Raw genomic sequence first — 13,945 nt, 5'->3', positions numbered from 1 at the left:
TGGGTGATGCTGAGTGAACCAAACCAGGCTGTGATGTTGAATGTGAGGATGGATTCGATGAAACATTTATGGAAAGCAGAGAGTATTGTTTGATGAACCTGAAGTTTGCGAAGTTTACGGAGAAAAAAGAGACATTGCTGACATTTAGAAAAAAGATGTTCACTGTGTAGTTGAAATGTGAGTTTGTAGTCCATTATTGTACCGAGGTATTTGTATGATTCCACCCTTTCTATTATTTCAGTGTTAGTGGGAGTGAAGTTAACACTGAAACAATAGAAACATCCACATTCCAACCCACACCTCAGTCTAGTGCAAAAACTCAGTCCATGATGCAGAATAGGTATGCAGCTGACACCTATCAGAAACCCGCACCACATGATCAGATGATACCCTTAAAATAGTTTTCTTACCTCCATTGCAGAGAGTTTAAGATTCAGGGGGTCAGATTGGGGATGAGGGGTCAGACATCAGCTACAATAACATCTGTCGCCAAATTGATGAAGGATTAAAGGAGCAGTTCAGCAACGCAGAGATTGTGAGAGCTGTCCTCAGAGTTATCAAGCATGGAAATTTCAAGGACATGTTAATGAACAAGGATGATCTGAGTGTTGAGGAACTGAAAGGCTTTCTCCATTCTCATCTGGGTGAGCAGAGTTACATGGAACTTTTTCAAGAACTCATGTGCACAAAACAAAAAGACAATGAGACATCTCAACAATCTTTATATAGAGTCATGGGTCTGAAACAAAAGATCATATTGGCCTCAAAACACGCTGATGCAGATGTCAAATACAGTGTAAATACAGTTCAAGATGTTTTCTTCATACTGTGTATCAAGTCTGGGCCACAAACATGATGACATCCGCAGAGAGCTCAAATCAGTGCTTGTTGACACCAGTGTGACTGATGAGGTGATCCTGAAACAAATGAAAAGGATAATGAATGATGAAAGTGAACGTAAGCGGCGTTTAGGCCCAGCTGCCCGCTCAAGACCCACAAATGTACACAGCGCTCAGGCTGAAGTAAAAGCCGCTCAGTCCCCCAGTGTCAAGGAAGAAAACTTGGAGAGTACGTGGAAAACAGACACAATTCAACAATTAACAGAAAAAGCAGAAAAACTCACAAACCTTGTTGAACTGTTGCAACAGTCAGTACAGACACAACAGTCGGAACAAACCAACGTTCTACGGAGAGGCAAAGCAGACAGTAAAAAAGAAAAACTGTATGGTTGTAATGAGTGTGTTGAGAAAAACCTTGCTAACTGTACTCACTGTTTTCAGTGTGGTGGGGAAACAGAGCAGTTGGCTGTCTGAGGAAACCAACACGGCAGGCAAACTGGAGCCAGTCCCTGCCAGGGGACAGACAGTGACCGGACCTTCATTGTCCTGACATGGTACAGACCCTGTAGATGAGTCTAGCAGACAAAATGTGACTGACGTGACCAACGTGACTGTCGTGACCAACATGACAGAGGACACAAGACGAAGACAACCAAAACAGACACCTGACTCACCTTCTCCTGTCCCATCCCAAAGCAAAGGTGAACGTTTAGCCAAGCTAATTGGGAAAAAAAGCCCTCACCCATTGTAACCTCAACGGTTTAGCTGTCACTGCCCTGTTGGATACGGGAGCCCAAGTAAGCATGATTGACAGAGACTGGAAAAAAAAATACCTACCTGATACCACTGTAAAACCACTTAGTGAAATCATTGATGAAGAAGAGGGGTTCAAGGTGCACGCAGTGAATGGTGACATTATCCCATTTGATGGCTGGGTTGCACTTACTGTTAACTTGGTGGGGAATGAAAATCCTGATTTGTCTATCACGGTGCCTTTTCTTGTCAGCAGATCAACTCTGGAGAGACCACTGTTGGACTTTAATGTGCAGGGGGAGATGATACAGGAGCAGCCGGAGCGACTGGTTCCAACACTCACCATACTGCTCTGTAATGCCATGTTGATCGCAGAGGAACAAGCAGAGCTCCTTGTAACTTTCATCCAGACCAACAGACCCGCCATGCAGTGTGCACGCCTGCGCAGCCAGAGGCAAGACACCACCATCCCAGCTGGCCAAGTGGTCTGGATCAAGTGTCCCGTCCCGCCCAACATGACAGATCCGGTCTTCCTGTTTGAACCTGGTGAGAGTGCACACTTGGAAGAATTAGATGTTGGTGAAGGTTTGTTGCCAGTGCAAAACACACGTAGACCCTATGTAGCTGTACCAGTTGGAGACAACACCAAACACACAATCATGCTTCCTAGAAAAACAGTCCTAGGCAGTATCCACAGTGTTGAAAAGGTAATCCCAACAAACTCACCTGACATTTCAGAGCCCACAGTGACCGTCAATAGTGCCACTTCAGCATCTGTTAACGCCAGCCCAACACCATGGCAACCACCTATTGATCTCAGTCACCTGGATGAGGAAAAAAGAACAGTGGTTAACAAGATGCTTTGTGAGGAAGCTGGGGCCTTTGCCCATGACAGTGGGGATATAGGATGTATACCATGTCTGCAAATGTCTATCACCCTCAATGATGATATCCCTGTGCAGAGAAGCTAATCCTCGGTCCCTAAACCGCTCTTTAAAGAGGTCAAGGAATACATACAAGAGTTGCTGATGAAAGGCTGGATAGTCAAATCTAAATCTCCATACGCTGCCCTAGTCGTCTGCGTAAGAAAAAAGGATGGCAGCCTGAGATTGTGCATCGACTATCGCCTCCTGAACAAGAAAACCGTTCCTGATCGCCATCCGCTGCCCAGGATACAGGACCTGACAGACACTCTTGGTGGTAATGCTTGGTTTAGTATCCTGGATCAAGGCAAAGCATATCATCAGGGATTAATCTCTGAGGATTCTCGCCCGTTCACTGCCTTCATCACTCCCTGGGGGCTCTATGAGTGGGTCCGGATCCCGTTTGGGCTCTCAAACGCTCCTGCAGCCTTCCAGCGGAGTATGGAGGAAATGTTGGGCCCCCTCAGAGATGAATGCTGTATTCCATATCTAGATGATGTGCTCTGTTATGCAGAAACATTCGATGAGCATGTTGAGGCCCTCCGCAAAGTTCTCCAGGCACTTCAGCATCACGGAGTGAAACTGAGACCTGAGAAGTGGGAGCTGTTTAAACAAGAAGTCAGGTACGTTGGTCGTCTTGTATCAGCTGAGGGGGTAAAGATAGACCCATGAGACCTTGAAGCTGTAAAAGTGTTAACAACAAAGAGACCACAGACAGTTGGAGAAGTGAGGAAACTGACAGGCTTCCTGGGCTATTACCGCTCATACAGTACATCCAGGATTTCTCCCGGATAGCAAAACCAATCTACAGGCTGCTCCAAATCAAACCAGGTCACGCCCAGAATCCAACACAAGGCAGAAATGTCAAAAATCCTCAGTTGTCCTCCCGAGAACCTGTGAGTTGAACTGTCGAACATCAGGAAGCCCTTAAACAACTAGTAGCTATCCTGACAAATCCACCTGTTTCAGCCTACCCAGACTTCAAACTGCCTTTCACACTACACACAGACGCATCAAACCAGACATTTAGAAAAAAGATGTTCACTGTGTAGTTGAAATGTGAGTTTGTAGTCCATTATTGTACCGAGGTATTTGTATGATTCCACCCTTTCTATTATTTCAGTGTTAGTGGGAGTGAAGTTAACACTGAAACAATAGAAACATCCACATTCCAACCCACACCTCAGTCTAGTGCAAAAACTCAGTCCATGATGCAGAATAGGTATGCAGCTGACACCTATCAGAAACCCGCACCACATGATCAGATGATACCCTTAAAATAGTTTTCTTACCTCCATTGCAGAGAGTTTAAGATTCAGGGGGGTCAGATTGGGGATGAGGGGTCAGACATCAGCTACAATAACATCTGTCGCCAAATTGATGAAGGATTAAAGGAGCAGTTCAGCAACGCAGAGATTGTGAGAGCTGTCCTCAGAGTTATCAAGCATGGAAATTTCAAGGACATGTTAATGAACAAGGATGATCTGAGTGTTGAGGAACTGAAAGGCTTTCTCCATTCTCATCTGGGTGAGCAGAGTTACATGGAACTTTTTCAAGAACTCATGTGCACAAAACAAAAAGACAATGAGACATCTCAACAATCTTTATATAGAGTCATGGGTCTGAAACAAAAGATCATATTGGCCTCAAAACACGCTGATGCAGATGTCAAATACAGTGTAAATACAGTTCAAGATGTTTTCTTCATACTGTGTATCAAGGTCTGGGCCACAAACATGATGACATCCGCAGAGAGCTCAAATCAGTGCTTGTTGACACCAGTGTGACTGATGAGGTGATCCTGAAACAAATGAAAAGGATAATGAATGATGAAAGTGAACGTAAGCGGCGTTTAGGCCCAGCTGCCCGCTCAAGACCCACAAATGTACACAGCGCTCAGGCTGAAGTAAAAGCCGCTCAGTCCCCCAGTGTCAAGGAAGAAAACTTGGAGAGTACGTGGAAAACAGACACAATTCAACAATTAACAGAAAAAGCAGAAAAACTCACAAACCTTGTTGAACTGTTGCAACAGTCAGTACAGACACAACAGTCGGAACAAACCAACGTTCTACGGAGAGGCAAAGCAGACAGTAAAAAAGAAAAACTGTATGGTTGTAATGAGTGTGTTGAGAAAAACCTTGCTAACTGTACTCACTGTTTTCAGTGTGGTGGGGAAACAGAGCAGTTGGCTGTCTGAGGAAACCAACACGGCAGGCAAACTGGAGCCAGTCCCTGCCAGGGGACAGACAGTGACCGGACCTTCATTGTCCTGACATGGTACAGACCCTGTAGATGAGTCTAGCAGACAAAATGTGACTGACGTGACCAACGTGACTGTCGTGACCAACATGACAGAGGACACAAGACGAAGACAACCAAAACAGACACCTGACTCACCTTCTCCTGTCCCATCCCAAAGCAAAGGTGAACGTTTAGCCAAGCTAATTGGGAAAAAAAGCCCTCACCCATTGTAACCTCAACGGTTTAGCTGTCACTGCCCTGTTGGATACGGAGCCCAAGTAAGCATGATTGACAGAGACTGGAAAAAAAAATACCTACCTGATACCACTGTAAAACCACTTAGTGAAATCATTGATGAAGAAGAGGGGTTCAAGGTGCACGCAGTGAATGGTGACATTATCCCATTTGATGGCTGGGTTGCACTTACTGTTAACTTGGTGGGGAATGAAAATCCTGATTTGTCTATCACGGTGCCTTTTCTTGTCAGCAGATCAACTCTGGAGAGACCACTGTTGGACTTTAATGTGCAGGGGGAGATGATACAGGAGCAGCCGGAGCGACTGGTTCCAACACTCACCATACTGCTCTGTAATGCCATGTTGATCGCAGAGGAACAAGCAGAGCTCCTTGTAACTTTCATCCAGACCAACAGACCCGCCATGCAGTGTGCACGCCTGCGCAGCCAGAGGCAAGACACCACCATCCCAGCTGGCCAAGTGGTCTGGATCAAGTGTCCCGTCCCGCCCAACATGACAGATCCGGTCTTCCTGTTTGAACCTGGTGAGAGTGCACACTTGGAAGAATTAGATGTTGGTGAAGGTTTGTTGCCAGTGCAAAACACACGTAGACCCTATGTAGCTGTACCAGTTGGAGACAACACCAAACACACAATCATGCTTCCTAGAAAAACAGTCCTAGGCAGTATCCACAGTGTTGAAAAGGTAATCCCAACAAACTCACCTGACATTTCAGAGCCCACAGTGACCGTCAATAGTGCCACTTCAGCATCTGTTAACGCCAGCCCAACACCATGGCAACCACCTATTGATCTCAGTCACCTGGATGAGGAAAAAAGAACAGTGGTTAACAAGATGCTTTGTGAGGAAGCTGGGGCCTTTGCCCATGACAGTGGGGATATAGGATGTATACCATGTCTGCAAATGTCTATCACCCTCAATGATGATATCCCTGTGCAGAGAAGCTAATCCTCGGTCCCTAAACCGCTCTTTAAAGAGGTCAAGGAATACATACAAGAGTTGCTGATGAAAGGCTGGATAGTCAAATCTAAATCTCCATACGCTGCCCTAGTCGTCTGCGTAAGAAAAAAGGATGGCAGCCTGAGATTGTGCATCGACTATCGCCTCCTGAACAAGAAAACCGTTCCTGATCGCCATCCGCTGCCCAGGATACAGGACCTGACAGACACTCTTGGTGGTAATGCTTGGTTTAGTATCCTGGATCAAGGCAAAGCATATCATCAGGGATTAATCTCTGAGGATTCTCGCCCGTTCACTGCCTTCATCACTCCCTGGGGGCTCTATGAGTGGGTCCGGATCCCGTTTGGGCTCTCAAACGCTCCTGCAGCCTTCCAGCGGAGTATGGAGGAAATGTTGGGCCCCCTCAGAGATGAATGCTGTATTCCATATCTAGATGATGTGCTCTGTTATGCAGAAACATTCGATGAGCATGTTGAGGCCCTCCGCAAAGTTCTCCAGGCACTTCAGCATCACGGAGTGAAACTGAGACCTGAGAAGTGGGAGCTGTTTAAACAAGAAGTCAGGTACGTTGGTCGTCTTGTATCAGCTGAGGGGGTAAAGATAGACCCATGAGACCTTGAAGCTGTAAAAGTGTTAACAACAAAGAGACCACAGACAGTTGGAGAAGTGAGGAAACTGACAGGCTTCCTGGGCTATTACCGCTCATACAGTACATCCAGGATTTCTCCCGGATAGCAAAACCAATCTACAGGCTGCTCCAAATCAAACCAGGTCACGCCCAGAATCCAACACAAGGCAGAAATGTCAAAAATCCTCAGTTGTCCTCCCGAGAACCTGTGAGTTGAACTGTCGAACATCAGGAAGCCCTTAAACAACTAGTAGCTATCCTGACAAATCCACCTGTTTCAGCCTACCCAGACTTCAAACTGCCTTTCACACTACACACAGACGCATCAAACCAAGGCCTCGGAGCTGTCCTATATCAACGTCAGAGTGGGAAACTGAGAATTGTAGGATATGGTTCAAGAACACTCACACCAGCTGAACGCAATTACCATCTGCACAGTGGAAAACTAGAGTTTCTTACATTGAAATGGCTGTGTGTGAGAAGTTACGCGACTACTTGTACTATGCTCCACACTTCACTGTCTACACAGACAACAACCCGCTGACTTATGTCATGAGCACAGCGAAGTTGAATCCAGTGGGTCATCGGTGGGTGGGTGAACTCTCAGATTTTCAGTTTGACATCAAATACAGACTGGGAAAGTCTAATGTGGACGCAGACACTTGCACAAAGGGAGGATCAAGCCATAAGTCAGATCATCCAGTTAAAGGAGTCACACACCAAATTAACAGATGAAGTACGGAAAACATTAAGTGGGGCTGCTCAAAAACTACTCCATGAGTGGAGCAAGTTACACATGGAAAAGGGACTTCTATACAGAAGAACAAAAGAGCAAAATCAGTTAGTCCTTCCTGCTAAGTACAGAACATTAGCTCTGAAACAACTACACAATGAGATGGGCCACGTTGGCACTGAAAGAGTGTTCCATCTGGCAAGAGAAAGATTCTATTGGCCCTTTATGACCAAAGAATTGACGACTATGTCACACGAAAATGTCCCTGTATCAAGTCCAAGAAACCTGCAACACATGTTCGTGCCCCGATGGGTAGCATCACATCTAGTTTTCCTTTAGAACTTGTGTGTATTGACTATTTGCATTTGGAAACCAGTTGTGGAGGCCACGAATATATTCTAGTAGTAATTGATCATTTCACTAGATTTGCTCAGGCGTACCCCACAAAGAAAAAGAGCGGGAAGACAGCTGCTGAACGCATTTTCAGTGATTTCATATTTGGTTATCCATCAAGACTGCATCACGACCAAGGCCGTGAGTTTAAGAACATACTGTTTCAAACACTGCAACAGCTATCTGGAGAAGGTCACTCGAGAGCAACACCATACCATCCTCAAAGCAATCCAGCGGAGCGGTTGAACCGCACCATACTCCAGATGCTGAGGACCGAGAGTGAGAAATTGCGGTGGAAGGACCATCTCCCAAATGTTGTACATGCATACAATTGTACCCGGCATGAAGAGAAGAGACCACCTACTCCTCAGGAGCAACCTACCTTGCAGCAGAGATGTAAAACATCTACTCCTCCAGAACCTGCAGAGGAGGAAATTCACACTGCACCTGAGTGGTTACCAAACTCTGTCTTGACATCTGAGGAAGAGGAAGTTGGAGAGAGACAAGGCTTTGATGGAGACATGTCTATCAGCACTGAATCTGAGAGATAGGCTGAGACCCACCACAGTACAGATTCTGGCACAGAAACTCACCCTCTGACCCCTCTTGTAGAACACCCACCCACGCATGTTTGAAGATCTACACGTGAAAGGAAGCCACGACAGTTCATCACATATGAGTCACTAGGTGAACCATCAGTGCAGTCACATGCTCATGTTAACTCATTAGCTGCAAACACAGTGCCACACCCTTCTGGTGTAAATGTACTTTATCATGCTTAATCTCCACACACTCTCATGCCACAACTGCCACAGATGTTCATGTCAGACTCACACCCTATCTGGTGTGCCCAGATGCCATACATGTCATACAGTTATCACACACCAGCAACATACACCTCACCTACCATGTTTTGCTGTTGAGTAGAGATTTTGAGGTCAAGAATTATGAAAATGTTTACCTGTGAGAATTGTAAATGGTTATATATTTCCAGAGAAATGTTTTATGTAATGTCAGGAGCCATTTTATTTTGTCAGGGAGCGTTTGATGCCCACTGATGTGTGCCCACATTTGTGGAGGATTTATTTTGTTTTATTATTTATTTTTACAAAACTTACCTTTGAGAGCTTCTCCAGTTTGACCAGTAGGTGGCAGTATAATGCCAGGTGATCATCCCAGGGGGCAGGCATTTCCGGGTTTTCCGCCTGAGTTTTCAGTCTTTATGAGAACTCAACAGAAGCGGCTGTGTCCTGCTAACTCTTTCCTTTTTGCTCAGTTCTCAGACGATATACAACTGGCCAATGGGCATCGGCCGCCCCGGTACCTGTTACAAGTACAGTATTACCCGATCAAAGATTGAATTTCATATTTCATCACGACATGCTCTCCTTACTGAACATAGCTGAATGTGCATGCAGATAATGACATTTAATGAGTCTTGTCCCCAAAAGGAAAGTGAGGCACCCAAAAGTGACATTTATCAGTCTGTGTATTTGTGTATAGCTGAAGACCCCAAATGGGACATTAAAATTATTTGTCCCCAATCTCAAGGTAAAAAATATTTTTGGACAAAAGATGTTTAAAACTAAAATCTCAAGTGATTTTCATAATCTGGAGACTCCCAGTAATATATTCCACTTGCCAGCATCTCTCTAAACCATTCAGAAAGTGGTGTCCTCTAAGGGAGGGTGTTGAAATGTGCGCCCCCAAAGTGGACATAAGTAAGTATGTGTGTGTGTGTGTGTGTGTTCTTGTACATACTACATTGTGAGGACCGGCGAGAGTTTTTAACCAACACTGTGAGGACACTTTTGGGATGTGAGGACATTTTGGCCGGTCCTCACTTTGTCAAGCTTTAAATTAGCTCTAAATGCTATAAATAAGCTCCCCTCTGTTTTTCACAGAGGGTCCTCAGTTTGATAGTAAGTTAAGAATTTTTCGCCAGAATTTCACACACTTTTTGCTCTCTGCTCTGCCTACTGGTGAAATTTGGTACTGCACCCAAATATTCACCAAACGCTTAGGCATATAGGACCAATCTCCTGCTGCTTGTACTAAGAAAATTGTTTTAATTAATTCAATGGATAATTATTGAATTTGTGCTATGACAATATTTTTCCATGTGATTTGTTTAAATTTAAAAGGATTAACATTTAAAATGTTATTATAATAATAATAATAATAAGCAAATTAAGGCTAAGTGCTGTCCAAAACCCACTGTCATATTTGTGAAACTTTTATTGTCGTTTAGACTACATTTTACATGGTCCAGATCCAAAACTACTCTACTTAGACAAGACAGATCATTAGTTACATTACTAGATCATGACAGAAGCTGGAGACCTACCAATTTTTAGTTATATAAAACCTTTATTCTATTTATGAAAATGCAATAAAGAGACATTTTGCTGTTTTTCTTTTTCCACGTCTAGACCATTCATGTCCGAAATAGTGAAACCTTTTTTTCTAGTTTTATAGTTCAGTAAGAACAGTTTTCTGTTTGACACGTAGACCACGTTGGACCAGGTCCATATCCAAAATCACCATACAGAGGCAACTAGTTACTAGGTACTAGATTAAATACTGTCTTTTTGGACAAATCATCTTCTTGCATGAGCACTACTGGTCTATGTGGTCTACATCTGGGGGAAAAAACAATTAAAATGTCTTTTTTTTTTTTCATTATCATAAATAAAGCACAGTGGTGGTGAGGCATTCCTTACTTTTACAATGTATGGCGTGCCATCACAACAGATGAGCAACAATGAGAGGACCACTGTTTGTTACCCTACAGTTTCCCCTCTACATCAGAGGCTGTGGACCAGAAGCCATCCTCAATGTCATCCATGACTCTACCTGCTGCATGCGGAAACTAATGACTTTTTTTTTTAAAGAGGGCAGTTAATGGCTCATTATAGTTAGGCCTATCTTCCAGGCGCCTTTAAAGGGATAGTTCACCCTAGAATGATATTTCGCTCATTATCTACTCACCCTCATGTTGACTAAGGGCTGGAAGAACTTTCAGAGTCCACCGTCCCTTCTCTGAGTTACAGGGGGTCTTGGCGTAGCAGTGCATTTCAATGCAACGGTTGTAAAGGGACACCAGAGCTCTTTGTAAAAAAACACACACAAAAAAACATCCAAATACCTCCATGCTGCTCGTATGTAATGTCCGTCTTGTGCTGAAGCCCCAAATTGCGTAATTGTCCCGAAAAAAATTAAATAAGTCCACATTCCAAGCATGTTTGTAGCATTAGCTCCTAGTGTTGTTGTCCGGTCTTCCGCTGCCAGCGCGCATGCGCAAGGTTCGCACTGATACTGAGACCGACTGAGACTCGAGTCGGTCTCAGTGCGAACCTTGCGCATGCGCGCTGGCAGCGGAAGACCGGACAACAGACACGCCGGGTTGGAACGCTACAAAGTCGTAACAAAGCTGTAACTTATGGTTTCAAAAGCCTGGAACGCAGCATTAGACAAAACCACCGGATCGCTGATATCTGTTTTAATATGTTAAGTGGTCTGACTTCAGGAAAATGTTGATAATTCACGGTTTTATAATGATTATTCATTTTAATAGTTTTGGCTGATACAAAGACATGACATGGCCATAAATATGTGGCAAGGAAAATTTTATATTTTATCTTTTTCAATCATTACCTAGTTGAGTACTATATTCTTTATTTATTAATATAATATAAATACTTAAAGATTCCCTAAACCAAAAATAGTCTTTTTAAAATAATTAACATGTCAATTTAGTGTATGGGCTCTGCTACAAGGCATTTCAGGAGCAAAATTGCTAATCCACGCAATAACTGAGCATTTTAGACTTGAAAATGCAGTTTTAGTACCAGAGTCTGAAAAAACTGAATTCAATTTTTCAAATTGGAGTCCGTTTTCGTGCGTCACGAAACTATAGCAACCAATCCCGTTGATTTCCCCCCCATCTCATTATATAAATTACCCACAGGGTGTAAAGCTGGAGTAACGTACGTTAAACAGCGATGACGGCGACGTTGCTCTGTGCTCGGTGAGGAGCGGTTAAGGACGGTGATACCAGCCTGTTACCAGTAGCTCAGAGACTGTGGGCGTGGCCTCTGGATGCGAGCACCTAAAGAACTTTATAATTCACAGCAGCGGCGGCTCAGGAGCTCATGCCGCTGTTTGTTGTAGTAATTCACCGCGATAGCGGCACTTCACTCCTACATAACAGCTGGATGCACCACAAAATTGGCAACGGTGGCTGAGTGGTAATGTCGCTGACTTATAATCTGTAGACTTGGGTTCGAATCCTGTGATCCATTTTCTTTCTCTGTCATTAAACTTCATTCACTTTTCGGTTTACATTCAAATTTGCATTTTAATACAAAGACTCCCCAGAGGAAACACAAGCTTGCACTTGAAACCTGACGTGAGCTTCGTGTTTTCAAATCACCTTTCTGTCTTCCTTGCCCCTGACGCATTGACGCGGGGGGGGGGGGGCAGCCAATGAGTGCTCGTTGAATACAGCTGTAATAACGTGATTTCAGGTCCTGAAACATTTGTAATATCTCTGGAAAAAGTCACTAGATTTGTCGCTAGTCGCTTTTTACAAAAGAAGTCGCCAAGAGGGTTTGGAAAGTCGCCAGATTTAGCTAAGTTGGCAACACTGCGCGCACCGCCGTTACCTAGCAACCCTGACCAAGCAAATCATGCATATTAATAAGATGTGAATTTTTCAATGAGGGAGAAATATGGACGTGTTGTTAGTGTCTTTGGAGATTTATTTTAAACAACTTTTTTTTATCAAAAAATAGTCATTGCAGAGCATTTTTACACATTTTTTTACATGCACATCATGCCCATGACAATGGGACTTGAGCCTTCATTAGTTTTCACAGCACAAACAACATGATTTAAAGTCAACAGTGAACATTACGGCCCTTTCCTGTATGTCATTCCCCCCTCTCTCTGCCTCCCATTTCCTTTCACACTCTGAACTGTCCTATCAAATAAAGGTATGAAAAGCCAAAAATACTGTAGGCTACTTAAAAAAAAAAGACAGACGACAGTCGCCATGGTGGGGATCGGCCCACATAATAGGTGCCAGGGGTCTGCTGCACTTGACTCGTCTTGAAACACAAACCAAGGAGTCCGAAGGGACAGTGTTGTTGTGTGTCCTTGAGAGGAACAAGAACGACAAACACACGGTGACCTTTGACACTTCTGAGGGTCGCACGGAACTCCACACAGTTGATGGGCCTCACTACCTGATACACAAACTCAAATGTCTGCCCCCTAGCTTAAAGCGTTAGTGAATTATTTGGTGTAGATTTGAATCAGCTGTTCTAAACCCTCTCACGCCTTCTCTATTTCCCACTTGCGCTGGTTGGAGGGACGGAGGTGGGAAAGAGGAGGATTTGCAGTAGGGTGCGTGGTGGACGAAAATTGCAAAGTGTGCCTAAACACTTTGCAGTCTTTGCATCCACTATGAAATTAGAGCCCTTAATGTGAAAAAGAAAATATGTGACCTGATCCAGCAAAATGAGTCGCAGTGACCCAAATTTCAAAATTGAGATTTTGGTATCAACAGAAAGAGGAGAAAATAAGCTTTAAAATGATACCCCAGTCAAAGTCATACATTGGATAGTTTTTAAGATATGGCGATTTTAATTATGGTCTTCCACTCACTGCTTTCGATTGAAAACCTGAGAAAATTGCGTTGAAACAATTTAGAACGTCTCTGGTTTAAAGCCTTCCGTGAATCTGGCGTCTGTTCAGTACCATGTGATTACACGTACCTTCCCAGATAGCAAAAACTTTTGGCCCAGATCCGCATGAAAGCCATCTCCTCCGGCTGTAGTGCACACACGGTTTAAGATGACATGCCAGATCAGGGACCGGATGTGGTTGCCAGGTTCAAAACAGCCCTTAGTTCTGTTGCCTTTCCACAGGTTTGGACCAAAGCTGTATTACGGATCTCAGCCAAGTGCGCCCAAAATTTGTATTTGCATTTTGAAACGGGTCTGGGCCAAACCCGTATTACGGATCTCAGCCAAGTGCGCCCAAAAATATTATTTGAATTTTGAAACGGGTCTGGGCGGTCTGGGCCAAACCGGCATCCCGGACCTTATCAGAAAGCGCAAAACCCGACAGTGGACTGTCTAATTACGGAGGGGAGGAGGGAGGTCAGAATAATTGTTTAATATTAAAATAATATAATATTAAAATAAGTAATT

Source organism: Trachurus japonicus, unplaced genomic scaffold (genome assembly GCF_045865225.1).
Source record: "Trachurus japonicus isolate A0001 unplaced genomic scaffold, Traja_1.0 AP029789.1".
NCBI lineage: Eukaryota > Metazoa > Chordata > Actinopteri > Carangiformes > Carangidae > Trachurus > Trachurus japonicus.
Note: the sequence above shows the minus strand (reverse complement) of the source record.